Raw genomic sequence first — 19386 nt, forward strand, 5'->3', positions numbered from 1 at the left:
GGAGCCGAGAGCCACGAGGCCGCTGTCTCTGGGTGCGGAGCAAGTGCTGGGCTTGCAGTGTAAGTTATGTTGAGGATTACGCTATGATTTGCTGCAATTTTAAAGGGAATTGCTCCAAAAGCAACGCATTTGTAACAGCAAACCACCACCACAATAATTTTTCATTACTTGGTTCGATGAATTCTTCAGTTACTTTTTCCCTCCTGGTGGATTTGCAAGTCATCTATCAAATGTGAATGTTTAAGAGGAGCAGATTCAAATTTCACTCTGTTTGCAGAGGATGGGACCAACTTTGGTTCCCTGGGGTTGGTGGGGGAGGGGGCTAAGGAGACACTATCTGTCATACACACATCGCCGCTCCAAATGTGGGGCTTTGTAAAAAAGAAAAGAAAAAAACACTTATAGAAAAGGTTCAGCTGAGCTTTTGTTGCTTTATCTGAGGCGATTACCTAAAAGCCAGGCTAAGAGATGATGATGTGTACCTGTCGCCCACCAGATGGATGGTCTGCTGTGCTTTTTTCTAGATCATTAAGTTTTCAGAAGAGAAAACCACAAGTTCTAAATGTACAATCAAAACTGTTTTTACGGAGCATGGCAGCAAAGAAGAGATGTACATGTTTTTGATTGTGACAGGCCATTAGCTGCTTCACTTGGTTGGCTCTGCCACAAAGACCCGATAGCTCATGACACCTAAACTTATTCACAAAAGAACTCTCAAGTCTTTTCAACACCTTGTCTAATGAGACACAATGGTAAAATGGCTTTAATGAAATCATCTAATAATACTGTACCTCCTTCTACCAAGGCCGTTTCTTCAGCATAATGCCATGACCCAGATGGCTGCAGCAGCCTCGCCACGTTTCACTGCACTTAGTGAATCTTGTCTGATTCATAATTTCATTCTTGTCAAGGTGAAAAAGTCTCTGAAAGAAGAAGAAGCCCCTCTGGAACACTTAAAAGTCCCCTTTGTAAGCTAATTGGACTCCTTTTGGGCTAACAGCTGCTACTCAGAGACTTTCTATCAAGATTTTGTTCCTAAAAAGCAAAACTGCACAACTAAATTAATTAGTTCAATGTGGAAAATCAGTTATCTGGTCAGGGTTTGGTCAAAAAGGATGAAGCTAATATCCAAGCTACTACGTTTATGCATTTTTATCATTGTGGCATCTCTATAAAAATTTGATAGAAAAAATGAATTAATTTAACCAATCTGTGCCGCTCATGTCTTGCTGTTATTTCACTTGTCTCACTGACTTTGAGTTAAATCTACAGGAGGAAAGCAAATTGGACATAATGGGTTTAAATAAAAGTTTTGATAATGACTCCAAACTGCATCATTAATCAAACAAGTCAGTATAAAGCTATTTAGCATAACATTAGGTCTCTCTGCATGATGAGCCATTACACCGGCGGTGAAAGCTCTGCATATTCTTCCCAGGGCTTTAAAAACTCTTTAAAATTGACGCTATACTGATAACTGCATGCTGGATTTCTCATTATACTTTTTCTTTTGGAGAGTTTTGTGCACGCTGTCAGCAGTGTTGATTTTTTTCAGTTTTTCACCCTTTAAAATCGTCTTACTGTGGCTAAAACAAAGTGAAAAACAACTCTCCATTTTCAAGTTTGTCCCAGGAGTTTTTTTTTTTTTTGCAGAGAGAATGACCTGCCAGTCATCTGGGAGGAAGCTGGCTCGTGATCTAGGCACCCAACAGTGGGGCTCATTACAGTCTCTACATGGTTTTTATATATTGAGTATTTCTGAAAATGCTGATCTCCTAGGATTTTCATGCACAACCATCTCTAGAGGTTTTTACTCAGAAAGGTGCACAAAAACCCCTCAAAAAACGTTCAGTGAGCAGCAGCTCTGTGGACAGAAGCACCTTGTTGATGAGAGCGGTCAGAGGGAAGGCCACAGTAACCACTTTATACCTGTAGTAAGAGGCAGTAAGAGAGAGTTTCACTTCTGTCAGCAAAGAAGAGAAATCTGAGGCTGCAGTGGACAGACAAATTCGGCTCTGGGGAATTTGAAACACTTTACGCCCACACTTCATAATCTTTACAATCTAACTGCTGCTTCCAGCATGATAATGCACCATGTCACAATGCAAAATGTGGCCTTTTTATGAACACAACAATGAGCGTTGAGCGAGCTCAGTGAGCTTCAGTGGTCCCTCCAGTCGTCTGATCTGAATCCAATAAAACACCTTTGAGGTGTGAGGAACAGGAGATTCGCAGCATGAATGTGCAGCTCACAGATCTACACCATTGTGCTGTGAATCTCTTGTGGAATCCATGCAATGAACCACTGAGCAAAAGGGATAAAGTAGTACCTAGTGTTTGTTTATTGCTTACAAGAAAGTGCTCAGTGAATGTGCACGGAGCTTCATTCCCTACCACAGAGGTATGGGTTTGTATAATAATAGCATTGTTGTTAAAACTAATTCATAATCTGCTTATAGTTAAGAAAATAAAACGTGTCTCCAAGTTGTCTGTTATGAACAGTATATTTTAGGGCTGTCATAATATTAGCCTTTCACCACATGGTAATCGTGACCAAAAGAATTCACAATATTATCATTATTGCAATATCTACAGACAATTCATCAAGTTTGTTTAATGTGTATTTCGTCACCTCTTTGAGGGAATTGGTCTTAAATACGAGCATAGGGAGGTGGAGCAAGTCTGTGACGACAGATTTACAAAACCAGGCAGAGAGAAGGCAACCGATGAACTGTTAAACAAAAGATCCACAAGACCAAACAACCGCCAACATGAAATCATATATCATCATGTATTATTAAAGGTGTACAGAAAAGAAAATTGAATTTGAGCCCACTTTGGGTCATAAAATTAATGTGATAACTCATCTTTCAGACGTTGTAGGCCAAACTTTGTGCAAAATTCTATTTTTGAGTAAATCCGGGATGAAAGTGTGTATTTTTTTTTTTCGCATTGGATAATGCAGGCGCACGGATTATACGTCAGCCTGTACACGATTCATCAGCCACTGATATTGGATCCGTCATCCGTCATTCAAACGTCTGAGACACGCACACACACACGGAGCTCGGACTCGCCCCAAGCTTTGAATATCCCGCCCGCTCGATAACGACCAATCAAATTCGTTTTCCTCACTCGGGTAGACTCGTGTTGCAGCTCGTGACAACTCGGCGCGACAAACAGGACAAACGGCCATTTCTGTACACCTTTAACACATATGTCGATTCCTCTTCTTTTTTTTTCAAAACCACCAATTCCAGTAAACAGTATGTTAGGTCGTGACCTCTGGAGAGGTGCCTCTGAAGGAAGCTGTAAATCTGGGCTTTTCAGTTGCCTACCCACAAGTCCACTTCAATCATTCCCATCATCCATCACCTCATGTTGCCTTTTCCCTTTTCCCACCACCTCCCATGAGAATACAATACAACACAGATCACAGGGAGAGAAAACATACCAACATGGCTGAACTCAGCACAACACTGAACTGCATTCTCACTCTGTTTGGCCATAAAAGGGTTGTATATTGATGACTAATGTTTTATCAGCGGACTCCCTTTGAGCTGTAATTAAAGGTGCATTAAGGCAGATATTCAGTGTCCGAACACACAAACTGACCGTAATACACGAGAGGACGAATATACCGGACTGTTGACCAATGTGGATGAGTCAGTGATTACTGGGCCAGTGGAAAAACAAAAATCTATGACTCAAACCCTATTCTTTTTTAGCTCCAGACACATTTACCACAGTGATATTGTTATTGTTCTGAGGTTTACCACTATGTTATTTACCATAAAATGATCTCTGCTAAGCTGCCGTAGGTCAAAGATAAGAACAGTATTTGTGTCCATTACCACTCACCGTACATGGTATCATAGCGATCAGTGTTATTGGTCATCTCTGTGTGCCAGAGGAAGTCCATTAAATAGAAAAAGACTAGGTAACGATCCTTAAATTGCTGCTTGTGATTATGATCAACTATTTTCAAATCTCTTTGTGTTGTTCTATCAACAAACCAAACCTCCATTATGAAAATATGTTGTTGCTGAATTGATTGTTAAATTACTTTAGATAAGAATTTCAGCTACATTAGCAAATTGTGATAGAAAACAAGTGTACAACAGCATTTCTATTAAGTAAGCTTCCAGTTCACAGCTGCAAATTCATTTTTTTAATATGTGTTATGGGCAGAGACAGGAAATTGGGACAGTATTCTCCTGCATGGCTGGTAGCAAGAAGGATAATTAATATAATCTGACAAGCACAGCATGCGAGATAATGAAGCTATAGTCTTGTTTGTTGGTGTTATTTCTGCCTCATGTAGAGTTTATATACTTTATCTACAAGGCCTTAGAGAGCTGCCTCATTTCTTCACGTCATATAGTTATATGTTTCTTTTTTCCTTTGTATGTCAAAGAGTTCAGTTCTCACAGTACAAGCTAAAAAAAAAAAACCTGAAATGAACCTGATAAAACTGTCTATGGTAGATGTTCTGATGTCCTGACTTTTTAGTTAAGGCTGAGGCCCAGTGTCTAAATTTTAGTCAATCAGAGACCGACTTGTTTCCTCTGTGACTCAGTCTTCCCTTTAGTTTAACAACTTCCGTGAGTCAGACGATCACTCAGTACCTAGGATAGCTTAATGAAAGCCTCAGCCCATCAAACAGAGTTTTCATTCATTGTATCTGTCTGTGTGACAATTCAGATTAATCTAGTTGTGCATTATTTCAGTGTCATTTAAAGGCACTTCTTGGTCATCAACTGCCATTTATTAATTTATTATAGTTGACCATGAAAGTGTTTACACTGGAAATATTTAAACAAGCTTCTCATCTCGTGCTTTGATTTTTTTTTTCATTGTGGTTGCGAGCGTTGAAAGGGTTGAAAAGTCAAATGCGATGCTGCAGGTTTCTATTTTTCCCCCCGTGTACAGTCCTTCATCACATTAGAAAGACACTTCTTTCCACCAGCTGCATGGCCATCACTGTTTGGATGCTGGTTATGCAAAACAACTTGTAAACAACACTAAGGGCCAATTATCCAGCAGGCTAATGCATAACACTGCAGAGAGAAAGCAGGGGTCTGCTGAGAGCGTGCTGCCTTCACTTTGGTGGCTCCTTTTCATAAATAAAATATTTATTCATGTGCTGCAATCCCAAGATAATGAGTCGAGAAGACATCTTCTGCACATGTTCTGTCAAACACATGGCTCTAGAAACCTGCGTTCATCAGCATCGAGAGACACTGACCTCATTCAAAAAACGGTTTCAGCTCCTGATAGCGTAGACACGACGCTGTTGCAGTCTGAGGGTGACCAGACAATAGCCTGTTAGCTCATCATGTTTAATTCACCATGACAACTCCATGGTGTCCCTATGACAACTATAGCGCCAGGATGGCCTGATAAGTATGGTGAAATTATAGACTATTTGATGTGATCTGCCTCTCCTAGAACATTTACAATCGTCACCTCTGTCCTGTACGGTCCGGGTTAAATAGTTAGGTTTAGACATCAAAAAACAGCCTGTCAGTTCTGTTCAGCAGAGAAATTTGACGTCCTAAAACGAAAAAAGATCAGCATCTAGTAGGGAAGAAGTATGCAGGGAGTGGGCCTCAATCTCTTCATTTTTCCTCCTCTTCTTCGGTGTGAAGAGGATGTATAGCCTAGCATCTGGGACAACAACAAGGACTGTGGTGGGACCGAGGCACGGGAAGTATTCCTCTGAAAAAACATCCATCGCTATGTGGCCCCGGAGCAAACCTCCCACCCAGGGACAAAAAAATCCTTCTGCCGCCGCATTCATGGTGGATCTGAAGCACCCACAAGCGCCGGAGAAAAAGACACTCTCTGTCTGTGAAACCCCATCTGGTATTCAGGACGATTGTCCTCCAGAGATTTTTCTGGACCAGATAACAGCTACAGCAGAACCACTCCCTCCATATAACCCAGGCCACGTTCATGACCTTTGAACTTAACTTTGAGGGGTGGCTCAGTGGGGAAGGTAAAAAGCTGAACTGCTGTGATGCTAGACAAGATACAGTTTAATATCTTTTCTGGCATCTCACAAACACTTTGACTTTCACAAACTACATACAAGAGACCAAGCATTAGCCACCCTTGGTTTGATCTGTGTTTGTTGTAAATGTTGCAGCAGCACACAGGAGAGTCAGAGCTGCAGCATTTATCAACAGCTGTGAGCCTAGAGGCTAACCTCGCGGCACTACCAAACATAATGAATGCCCCGGCCCGTCACTACCACAAGCTCCTCACATCAATTTGTTTGCTGACAAACAGCAGCTATTTGGCTTTTTTTCAATCTTGTTTTCTTGACAGGAATGCACCAAACATTTAAAAGGTTTTTCACATCAATTATTGTTGGGCTAATTGGTGTGTGGCCTTTCTTTTTTCTTTTTTTCTAAAAAGAGTTCAATCTGAAACATTAGTCATTTGGTTTAATCTTAATTTGTGGTTTCCATTATTTTCCACAGCTTCACAGCTTGACTCAGTCAAATAAAAAATAAATCAGTCACATTAAAAGCAGTCATCTGTTTTAATGTTATGACAGATTGGTCTAACTGTGTGTGTGTGTATGTGTCACTTGAAAAAGCCAAGTACAGACATATTGGCTTTTTAACAGAGAAAAACATTTTCTGGCTATTCTTCACTCTGTTACCGTTAGTCGATACACTGACAGTGGGCTAACCAAATCATAATGAAATCATGCTGTTTAATGCTTTTTATTATTTGTTAATCATTTTATCACTTTTTGATCCCTGAAATCTCAAATAAAATGGTGAAAAATCTGTTCAAACTGTCAGTTTGTTTGACCAGTCCTAAATTCAAAGAAATTTCATTTACACTCATATAAATATTTAAAAAAAATGGTGCATTTGCACATTTTCAAGAATGAAACCTGCTCGAAACATTATTATTATATATTATTATTAAAGTAACTATCAATTTATGGACAGTAATACATTCATTTATTTTATTGATTTGTTTTGAACACAAGAGATTTTCTTACAACTTTCTGGCAGTTGGCAGCCGGTATGAATGGGTGTAGGACAGTAGACCAGAACAAAAAGAAGAATGGAGCACAACATCACTTGATGCCATCAGTGGAGTGCTCAGGGACTCACCACTGGAGACATGAGAGGTCAAAACACAACTGTACAAACACACTGTTCAACATGGCAGTGGATGTGACTCATCCCCTGAAGTCAAGAGCCAGCTGGTGACTTGTGTCAGCGGCTTCGACTGAAGCATTTCACTTCTTCTTCTTCTTTCTTGCGGCCATTGGCACAAGACACTTCACGACAGCTTTCAGTCCCAACACAATCTTACACATTCTGCTGCATCAAGCGCACACATTCTCAAAACCCTTCAAATCTTTCTACATGTACCACTAAAATCAAGAAATGCACCAGCGGCAATTTCCATACACCAGACACATCTTATAAAATGCATCTAGTCTTAGCTAGTGTCTGAGATGTTGAAGTTATGGAGTGATTTCACACTGCATGAGATGCCACAGTTTTCCATTGCCCCATGTCAATAAAGCACTGATATGGGACAGCTCTATTTGCTGGTGGAGGAAAGATTGAAGTTTGAGATCCCACCGGCATTGATATGAATCTTGGCCAATCTCATCAAAGACAACAGCTTTATAAACAGGTGCATTGAGGGAGTTTTAATCCTATTCACACTTGTCACGTTTAGTGTTTCATTTTAACTGTCACATTCATCTAGAGACTATGAAATGTATTTTTCTTTAATCTCAAGGCACCAGAGTGTTTTTACAGGAGTGCTCAACTCGAGGCCAAACAACTATAACCTTCTCCAACTCAACCTGACTGACTAACACCTGGACTTGATGCAGCAATACTCGGTTTGAGGAGGTTGGCAGAATTTAAACTTTGCTGACCTCTGTTTCTCTATACTTCACCACACACTGCTACTTCTGTCACAAGTGCACCGCTGTGGATGTCTTCAAGGAAACACTGTCTTTGAGTGTAGCTACTCCACAATTATTTCTCTGTGAAAACAGACTTCAACTGTGATGGGATGAGATTTGCTGTAGTGTAAACTGGTTTGTTTTCAGCGGCAGTTGTTGACTGCTGGAGACAACATTTTGAAGGCTCAATAGCACAGCACAAAGCTAATGAACTAGTTCAATAGCTTCACTGAGGTAACCCAGAAAATCATTTCATAACGGTTACTGTTGTTTTCTAACCATTTTGGTGCAAAAATATTTTGTCCATTAAATAACAAAGCATTTTTTGAACCATTTCTGAAATTATGACTCTATTGTGTAGTCAAAAGAAAAGAGGACAGCCCTGTGGATATGTAACTTTGAAAACCAGGGCTAGTAGACAGAAAATGTTTTACCCAATGCTAAATGCTGAATGGATTCTGCTATACCTAGTCACCGTCAATGACCTTCTGAGTTAACAGTATCTTTAAGAGAAACTGAGAGTCACGGCTGGTATGCAAATGCACACATGTATGCAGTATAATGTATGAGAGATTGGGTCTGTCTAACAGCTATCCACCAAGTAACACACATCGACAAGATAATGTTTTTTCTTGTCATCATCCACCATTTAGACCAATTACCTAATGCTTTCACTGTTTGTAGTTGAGAGAAACAAATGACCAGAGATGTGAGAGATGTAGCCAACGCTGTTTCATTTCAGTGAAGATTCAATGGCACTACAATCCACAGTGGACACAGACAGTTTACTAATGAAGTCATACTTTGGAAGAAAGAAAGTTACACAGGTGGTTTGAAGAGACAGATGTGCAGATGCCTCTTCAACATCTGTGTTCTGTATTCTTTATAAGTGACATTAAACTTTTTAATATCTGCCCAAGATGCATGAACGGGCAAATTGATATTCAAGCGCTCTGGCGACATTTGGCGGTGGTCACAGCCACATGTAATCACATATGTGTGCAATGAAATATGAATGAACATGCGTATGTCCCTGTCTGTGCTGACGGACTTCTTGGTCAACTCTGAAACCCAGATGAAAATTCAGTTTTTTTCCCAAAGCCAAACAAGTCAGACAAGAATTTTTAATTTGAACCCTTGACGATGTGACAGATATAAAGTGTGGACTGTTCTCCACTGGGCGCCAGTCAGCCCGATCCCGCTGGTAGGAAATGAGCAGCAAAACAAAAGCAGCCAGCCGAGACGCACTTGAGAGAATCTACTGCCAGGTGTGAGTTGTAATCTATCTCATCTGAATCTAGACACACTCTGGGTGTTTCAGGGTAAAATATAGGATGTCTAAACACTGGCTCATCCACAGCTGCACTTCCACTTTAAAGTTGAGTTTTCTGTGTTCCTCTGCGAGAAAGGACTCCACTTCATCTTGTTTGACATATGGGATGCACTAGCGAGGGTAGTACTTTTGTACTCTCTTGGTTACCCATCATCCCCTCCCCTTGGACTCTCGTAGCCTCAAACCCAGCTGCTAACACACACATACACACACATTGTCCTGCCAGATGGTCAAGGCCAGATGACGTGGTCTACTGAACTCATGGCAACACTGAGGCCCAATCTCTTACAACATGGCACATCAACACACAGAGGCAAATGCACAGAGACATGGTGAGTCCACATGAAATCAACCAGGCAAAAACAGCGGACACGAGGGAATGAACATGCCTGTATAAATAGAGTTGCGCTGGGAAATTGTGTGCGCGGTGCAGCTTTTGCATGTTTGAGTGGGTCTTGAGGTTAATTGATGCATCGGACAGAGAAAAAAAAAAAACTGAAAGAAACTGAAAGATCAGAGGAAAGTGAGGTGAGAGGGGACAGCGAGGGAGACTCTGAACAATGGTGTCAAACCGAAGAACACTGGTCCAGTGATGGTTGCTGCCCTTTAACAATCACAGCTTTTGAGGGGGGAAGGAGAGGAGGTGCTTCATGTTGGCAGTGCCAGGGCCGGTACCAGCTAGCGTCAGCCTCCGCCACGGAGACAAATGACTGAGCCACTGCACTTATATACATGTACCACTGACAAATGTACAGCAGAGGACCAAACTCATACATATTATCTGTCTATACTGTGTTGAATGCTCAGTCAGCAAGTGCTTACAGATACAATACAGTACATGCAGGATGTGATCCAGCAAAGCCCCACATGGAAAATGGTAAATTAGCCAATGGGGTCAACCAATGAGGAACTAGCAGAAGGCAAACACAGGGGGAAAGGATGTAAAGAGAATATACAGCCAATTATACAGCAAGCAATGACCTATTTAAGTCATTTACACATCTGCTGTTTAGAGCTGCTTTAATCAATATATCCCAATGGAATTATAACTATAATGTGAAAAGTGAAAAACCCACAGAGTTTTCACCTGACTCAGCAGTTTGGCTCGTCTTTTTCAGTGTTTCAGTGTCTTTTAACTCATTCTTTTGCCATGATAAATTTCTCTTGTTACTCAAGACAGACAATAAAAATATATTCCATCTTCAGCAGCACCTGCAGACAGATTTTTTTTTTGCCTTTGCAACTTGACAATGTTGTTAGATGACTACAAAGAGATAATTAGTCAGTTTAAAAAGGGAACCATAGTTTTATCATTTTGAAAACATTACATCCTTTGATTAATTTTTAAAATGTTGCTGTTGAATATGAATCTTAAATGACAGCCTGATGTCAAGCCAAATACCTGAGTGTAAAGTGCCAACAGGAAGGCATCAAAGGCAGACTGGAGATGAATTAGAGCCTGGATTGGAGTGGAGCCTGGGGTATATTCAATTGTGTCTTCTGCATCAAAATATTCATTGCAGAATTGATGGGGAGGAATCATGTATAATTTAAATAGGAACATCAAGGATAGGCTCGTTTTTAGTTGCCAAAGAGCAGATTAGAGATGTGTAGATGAAGTTAACACATTTATGATATCAAGTTTTAAAGGGTGATATCATGCTGCTTTTCTGTTTACAGCTTATTTCTGCTTCTCCAACGGGAACTAAAAAAAATGTTTAATGTAGGTTCAATGATAGTTAGCTCTGTAAAGAAAGTTAACACTTGGCTCATGGTCAATCACAAGCTGTGCTGAATTTCTATTGAAAGATGTACTGGAGTTTGGGGCTATAAAATGAAGCCAACACAGACGAGCCAAAAACGGCAATTCCTAATACGTAAAACACACCAATGCTGTAATGACTTTCTTGTCCTGTAGGTGGCATGTGCACAAATGAGAAGCGGCATTTACAGCAGTCATTATACAACTCAGAACTTTGAAAGTTTGAGTTACTTAAAAAACACATTTAAAACTCTCATGGTCTTTTTGCCTTTGACTGCACATTTTAATTTCATATTTTAATGTTTAATGTTGTATTTATTCTCATGTTTTTAATCCATTATGTAAGGCACTGTAAGGCAATTTGTTCTACAAATAAGCCGGCCTTGCCCAAACAGCTGCCTGTTGTCAAGAAGCTGCAGCCTGATAAACATGAATTAGAGTGTATATGGGGTGCAAGCCTGTTACATAAAACTATTTCAAAGAATATCTGCTTTGGGCTTATGAAGGTCATGATGGGAAAATCTGATAAGATATTTAGCTGTAACAAGCCTGGGGAGCTGCTAGGTATGTGTGTGATGGAGGAAGCAATGTGCGAAGAGGGAAAAAATCCATAATAGTTTGCTTGTTCTGCTCGTTTATCCACTCAATAAAAGATTACATTTAGTGTTTACAGCAAAAAAAAAGAAAGAAAGAAAAGAAATCGGCTAAATAAGGAAAAGAAAACATACAGATAAAAGCAGAAAGCGCTCTGTGGACCAGATGAAGGACATGTCAATAAATGAAAACCCTGCAGTGTACATAACACATTACTAATGCCATCATCCAGCCTGTCATCCTCACACGCTAAAGCAGGTACTAAACATTCACAAGACTTCACAGCCGAAAATATAATTCCCAATGGGCATGTTTTGATTCTGTTTTCATTATGGGTTGATCTGTATTTTCAGAAGCTTCTCTTTAGAGTTAGTAATGAGCCAACAGAGCGGCTGGCGAGTCAAGAGGAGCACTTTGACGAACTAAGCCAGGCCATGGCGCAAATCATTGCAAACGGAGGACGCCTGGTTCCGCCCTTAAGATTTCAAGAGTAGCCAGCAGGTCCGAAATGCAATTAGAGGGAAGCCTGTAGTGTATGAAATAAGTGTTAACTGTCTCACACCAATATCATTCAATTTCCTTGATAGAAACTCAAGTGTGACCTTGAGAGGGGATGAATCCAGAAGGAAAATTGGTCTTCAGGATGACGCTCTCTTTCCATGTCATGTCCATAGCTTTTTTTTTATGCTGTTTTGTTTTGAAATGTCAACGCCTCGTTTTCTTTTTTTAATCTAATTTTAGAAAATGCATTCCATTTGTTGTTTGCAACTGTGGCAGGGGGTTGGTCTTCAAGTGGTTATCAGGATATGGGTAATAATTATCTCTCTGCGTCAAAGTCTTAAACAATCTGAGAACGCATTTCTTATTTTTTCCAACAAAAGCCATCCTTTGCATTCTGTACTGTAATTGTCTCTCTATACAATACTTCTCATTGTTACTGGTGGAGCCCGCCTTTCCCGTTCAAGATTCAAATTGGCTTTCACAGGAAACAATACATGCATTAGTGTAGTGGATGAGGAAGAGAGAAGCTGATGGGTGGATTTCACAAACGCACACACACACACACACACTGCAGACAATAACGTTCGATCAGTGACGTCTATGATTCCTGGCGGGTTGTTTGTGTGAGCTGGGAACCGATGAACCACCTTCACCTTCCTCTGTTGCATTAGTCACCAAGACACAGCTGCTGACCCCTGCAATCGACAAGTCTTGCAATCTCACAAAATAAACGAACTTATGTTTATAGTCAAGGTAACTGGCCAAGTGAATTGTGTGTATCCTTGAACTCCAACAAATGCGTCAAATGCATTTCTTTCATCATAAAACATCACAAAGCTGAAGTTTAGATACACTAAATCCAACATTGTTTACAGCCTTGTGAATTTCCTCTTAATCCTTTTTCTAATCTTCTGAAAAGAAAAACAGCACCATCGAAGGTCAGCAACTCCACAGGGAATCTATAACTGCATCATACTGTATAAAAGGAGATGTCCAAGGCCTATTTGATCATAAAGCAAGTTTAGGTTCTGTATAAATACAGTGTAAGTATCAACACACTCAGTCCAAAGACAAAATGTTAACAGGCCCTGAAACTGCTTTTTAAACAAGCCGACCTACTGTCCAGACCTGCGAGATTTCTTTCCTCTGAGCGTTTCACTGAAATCTGCTATATTTTTATATCTGATCAAACAGAAGACAGTCAGCTGGTCATTGGCTCACTGACTTGTTTTTACTGGATCTCCAGAAAGAGGAATGGGAGAAAAGTAAAACTACATTCAGATCATTTTTGGTTCTTACCACTTACTGTAACTATATCTTCTTGTGGATATCCACATTAAAATGCTGGAAGAGTTTATAGTTAAGGATTACAACTTCAAAGTGAATATCTGTCTTTGTGACTTTGTGTATTTTCTTTTTCAGATTCTTGTTGTTGCATTACTGTCTAGGATTGTGTTTTCATCTCGTCTCACTGTGGATTTGGTTTGTATGGGGTTTATAGCCAAGTTTAATCTCATTAAGTTTGGCTGTATATTGGTTCTCACAGAGTTCAATAACAATCAGATGGAGAATACACTACATTGTATAGCTATAGCAGATTTTCCTGCAAAATTGCTTTCATAACCAGGCTCGTTTCATGATACTAGAGGTGAGAACAAAGGGAATTCAAATGCTCGGGCGGAGAAAGGGAAAAAAATGACTATTAAAGTGAGATGAGGTTTAGGTATATGGGGGGGTGTGCACAGGGTGTTAAAATGTCCATATATTTGTTTCTTAGCAACATGCTTTACAACAATTACATCACTAAAAAATGACAAAGCAAGCACTGAAAACACATCTGGTCATCAGCTTGTTAAGCAGAAGAATTAAGTAGTTCCCATCTATAATGAACACCACAACAAAAAACATATAGCCTATTCAGCCTTATTTTGTTGTGAAATCCTTGATTTTTCTTTATTTCTAATCCCAGCTCAGCTATTCTCATGCATCTCGTCCTTCATTCATTAAATCCTAGGTGGGGCCCTGAGCTGCTTATACCCAGAGAATATTACTGTATCAACTTTCCCAGCAGCCTTATCACACAGTCTTCAGCAGAGAGCAGAATTAGATCTTCACAGACAGCGTGTCGTTTCTTTTCACCGACACTGTGATATGAAGTTGAAGAAGATACCCTCCGGGCTCACTCAGGAGTGGTCTCTTTCTCACTGAAAGCAGCTGAATACAATCTCCTGTTCTCCTCTGTCTTCCTAATAAAAGATACTGGGAGGATTTAACTGGTTTTCAAAGCCTCATATCCTTAGATGCATTTGTGCATTAAAGAAAATATGCACAGGAATAATTAGAAATACATTTCTCTGTTGCTTGCTACTATCTACTACTATATGCTGCAGCCCTCAGATATTGAGAACGTTATTCTCTACAATATAACCAAGTTTTTTTTGCACACGAACAGATTGAGTTTAGGTAACCTGTACTGGTTCATCCATGGGTGTGGGTTGTATGAGTGAACTGCAGCACAAAAAATAATAATGGCAGAGAGAGGACCGTCTCCTCAAGCCAATTGCTTCAGAGAAAGAACCAAAATCCTCTTGTTACCTTGGTTTCACTTTGCATGCACCTGACAACCTTAGAGCAAAAAGGTGGGGAGGCTCTGCCCATGAATACAATTGTTGTACAGTAACTGGAGGTCTCCAACAGTGGATTTTGAAAAGCCAATGATTTGGAGCCAGAGGAAGCTGATTAATCAACAAATATCCTTGGCTGATATAGCTATTGGCAAAAAATTATACTGCATTTTTTTCTTCTTCTAAAGACCACAGAAGCTTTCTATGTTTAGTTTTCAAGCTTTCTGTGGAAACAGTGTAAAAATCATCAGACACAGCACAAGTAGCATGAAAGAAGCTGCCAAAATCTTATCTGAAGAAGTGAATTACTCCTTTATAACCGTAACTTCAGTTTAAGTTTGTCTCATCATGTATAACATGCTTTACTCGTGCAGTTTGATTTGGTGGATTGCATTACTGGAATAAGATTTATTAAGATTATTGCTACTCTGTGCTGGCCAGGATTACATCTGTTAGATATAGAGATAGAGTGCAAATAGTACATAAAGTAACAACTGAGATTCCTCCCCGTCGGAAATGTATCATAGACTAAGAGATACAGTAGTACTGATAATGTAGCATTTTATAGTTGAGGGATATTTGTGGGGAGAGATAAAGTGAAATGGAAAATATATTATATGAATGCAACATCCCATTCTGGCCATAAAATCAGCTGTTCCAGTGTTTAACCCTGGCCAGAAATGTTTAGCTCACAGTTTTTAACCAGAGTAACAGCACCATTTCATGCAGTCTTTACTAGTGGTATGGGTTATCAAACAGATTTTGAGCAAAAGTGGCCCTCAAATAGCTGCTTTGTAAGGATTATATGCCACACTTACTCTGAGCCCTACTTGAGGCAATCATTGTTTTCTTGAGAAAAAAAACATCAATACAAATTTTAATTAAAAAAAAGTAGCTAACAACTATTTAGTTTTTTTGGAAGATGATTGTTTATCACATCTGTCTCCCAAAAACAGTTGTGATCTTTGTTTTTTTACACTCAAATCTTGATTATTATTATTATTTTTTATCTCTACACTGATTGACAGAGTCTATCGAGTTGGAAAAATACAGAACTGCTGACAGGGCACTTTGTAAAAGAACAGTCTATTCCGTTGACTTTTATCCCCAGTTTTACAGTAATAGGATCATACACAGAAAACCATCTGCCCTTTTCAGCTACCTTGCCCTTAGCTGTCTGGTCAGACAACCATCCCACCAAGTCCCTCCCACTTTTTTCTGACTCTCTTGAGTTTCTATCCACAACTGCTGTTAATTTCTCCTCAGTTCACCCTGTGATGAAGAAGAAACAGTGACCCAGACAGAGTCAGGACGGAAAAGGCCGACGGACAGATAGAGGGGGCCTGTTTTTGCCGAGAGGGGGCCTGTGGAAGAGTCATCCAGGTAATGGAGCCATAATGGGCTTTTAACAGCCGCACAGCTGATGCTGGTGTTTGCCCTTCAGTGGAAAAGGACTGCAAACAGGAAGTGCTGCATGGAGACATCCCCAGACACTGGACAGGCCGGGATGAATCATGACGCCTGCTGATGACAACCACACCAAAACAGGCTCCAATAAAGCACTGCTAACCTGCCCGTCATAAACCACTCACACTCAGTCTATTTGATGGAAATTCCTTTTATTTTCTTTTGCTCAAACCCTGAATCAACCTAATGGTGCTAAATTAGTTCAGCCTTGGTGGACAGGTGAGAGGAAGGCTTTAAATGTCTGGAAACTGGAAAGAAAATGGGATTTTTACACACTATTTGAGAGCTGGGCTGACCGAGCAAAGAACCAGTCAAACATTAAACATCAAACTGGAATCCGTGAATTCAGAGATATATTTTGAAGCAACTTTTTGATCAGTAACTATCAGACAGAACACACTGATCCCTTTCACTTGGACTGATTTCTCTACCACACCTTTATTATGACAAATTGCTCTTTGGAACACTTACTCACATGTCCTCATTTACCACATTGATGAGTCTAAATACCAAGATCGTTTCATTGCTTAATGTTGTAACTATAGCTCAATAATGTTCACTTTGAAGCAAACGTCTGAGACTGGATTATGAACACTGCACTCAGATCACGTCTTAGGCTGCAGCTTACTTCGCTCCTTAAACATGCATGATGAGATGCAACTGTGTGAGGAAACTGAGGTTAACCAAAAGTCTAGTGAAAGAAAATAACAGGGAATCACCATAGGTGATGTAAAAATCGAGCCAGAAACTGAACAGAACTGAAGCAATAAATAACCCTGGTTACCTTGTTTAGTAAGCTACAGTACTGTATGTGAGATCATTCATGTCTATGGATACTACGTTGTCACCAAAGTGATGGAGCCGTGTGTTGTGTGGGTGGCTGCTTTGAAATATCACTTGTGTCGCTGGTGGATCCTCTAAGTCTGCTCCATGCTGATCAATGACAAGTGTTCAGCAAGAGGGACATTAATTAGCTGCAGGAGAGGGAGAGTATCGAGTGGCTAACAGATCAATGTGACGGAGCCTCTGCGAGATAACTTAACTGCTCATAATAAAGAATCTGTGGGAACAGCGAGAGAGAGAGTGCTGGCTCTCTGGTGCTGCAAATCTCCCTCGGCACAAGGAGTCATGATTACATGCTCAAGCACACCGCCATGACAGCATCAGTATGGACACACAAATCCAATCATGCATACATGCATGCACACACACAGTTACGCTGATGAATTGGTTCTGCAAATATTACGTCAATATTGACTTGTCTTTGAAAATCATTTGGTTAGTGCCAATCACCCTGTAATGCACTTGGAATGATTTTGGATTTGTTGTGTAATCAACCACTACTGCTCTGACTGTTAGAAGACCTGAACCAACGCAGTAATAATGGCAATTCCATTGTTAATAATACTAATAATAGTGTAGCTAGTTACAACTGAAAAACAACAAAAATATAAACATTGCAATCTGACCAATACCTATTTCATATTATAATTATTTACTCTCTCACACTATCTTACTCACTCCATTGTCCCATTATTTAGTCTATATTCTAGGCCTGTACTAATCTGGGTTTGTAAGTAATATAATCAGCAACATGTTATTTCTACAGGATAATAACCCTAAAAAAAAAGATGAAGCTTGTATTACCCATGAACTTTACAAATTTTGTAGCATTTAAGAAGACTTTAGTGTCAAACATGGAATTGTTTGCTTAATTATGTGCAATTATGTTGTTCAAAGGTTCATAATAAGCGTTGGCTTATGATTAAAAAAGCGTAAACTGCTGGTGAGTCAAGTTCACTACTTTAGCTACTGGAAATACAAACATTAGCATAGCATATTGACAGGACTAGCAATATATGCTTTACTGTGAAACCTTGAGCTCTTGAATAAGCATGCTTTTTGGTAATAAGCAATGGAAACAATATTACGACAGGCTTAAAAGCTAAAAGTATTATTATCATCCTCACGCTCAAGATCTGCCTGTGGCGGCCAGTCACTAACTAGGCTAGTACACTACACAACAGTATTGATGCTCTCTTTTCTGTCTTTTAAAAGCACATTATCTTTCCATCAAACGATCTCTCTTCTGTGTTATCCTCACGTGAAAAGCAGAACTACACAGCCAAGTTCCTTTTTGTAGCTAAGCAGCTTATGCAATTAGTGCTAATTAGCTGATTAGCTACAGCTGAGTAAATTTGCCAGTGACATTATTGCCAACAAAAATGAAGAGTTATTTGTTAAGACAAAAACTTGAGTTGCAGACTAATGTAAAACAGCGGCATTGACATTTTTAGTTTTACTTTTTGAGTTCATAGCTAGTGCTAATTTTCAACTCTTATCCCTTACAGGTTTGAAAATCATGATGGTAACAGCTGGTGTCAGTGATGATGGATGGTGGTAACAAAAGGTCAGAGAGAAAATGCACAGTATCAGGGTTTCAGTGAGGACATTGTATCTGCCTATAGAGAGATCTAGAAGAAAGATGTTTTACCCCTCAAAATGGCTGTAAAAAGACATTAAGATAATGTTGGAAAATAATACTGAGTAAGAAGAGATAATCTTAATAAAACTGTTCTCATGCTGTTCCATCCCTTTAAGAAACGGCAAGCTCAAGAAGCTAATACAATTAAACTATTATCTCATGTGCGACTGTAGTCAGTTCACATGGCCAGATCATTCCCCTCTCTTGCATTTCACCTCAGCTCACCCTGAAAACAATTGAGACTGACACAGAGGCAAGAAAACAAGCTGCACTTGTCTTCCATCTGCCTTCTCTTGAACATTTGGCCTCTTTGACAAATGCGGTGAACATCTAGATGGTTTTATTCTCTTGAAAAATGAACAACCAACTTCCAATCTAACAAACTTCTAACTTTCCTCATTACTTGCTGTGATTACTTTTTCCCGGTATGCCTCCAAACAGGCAGCTATGAGGAGCCAACACAGTATAAGTCTGCAAATGATGTTTGGCTCAGGGCGTTTGGCCACAGAACATATTGTATGCAAGGAGAAAAAAGAATGTCTTCATCCTAGGAAGCTCCCGAGGCAGCATCTTCACTCAGCCTCCATCATCAAAGTTGACAAGAGCTAACAGAAGTAGCAGAGACACTAATGAATTTATTGACATGGGGAAAAAAATAGACATCAA

At 39.8% G+C, this 19386-nt stretch overlaps 1 protein-coding gene across 1 annotated transcript in view; it reads right to left on the minus strand.

Annotated features, from left to right (window-relative positions):
- The window catches only part of mbpb (myelin basic protein b), a 63885-nt gene that overhangs the window by 17128 nt on the left and 27371 nt on the right, over positions 1–19386 (minus strand). The window lies entirely within an intron of this gene.

The sequence above is a fragment of the Trachurus trachurus genome (assembly GCF_905171665.1).
Source record: "Trachurus trachurus genome assembly, chromosome: 16".
In the NCBI taxonomy this organism is placed as follows: Eukaryota; Metazoa; Chordata; class Actinopteri; order Carangiformes; family Carangidae; genus Trachurus; species Trachurus trachurus.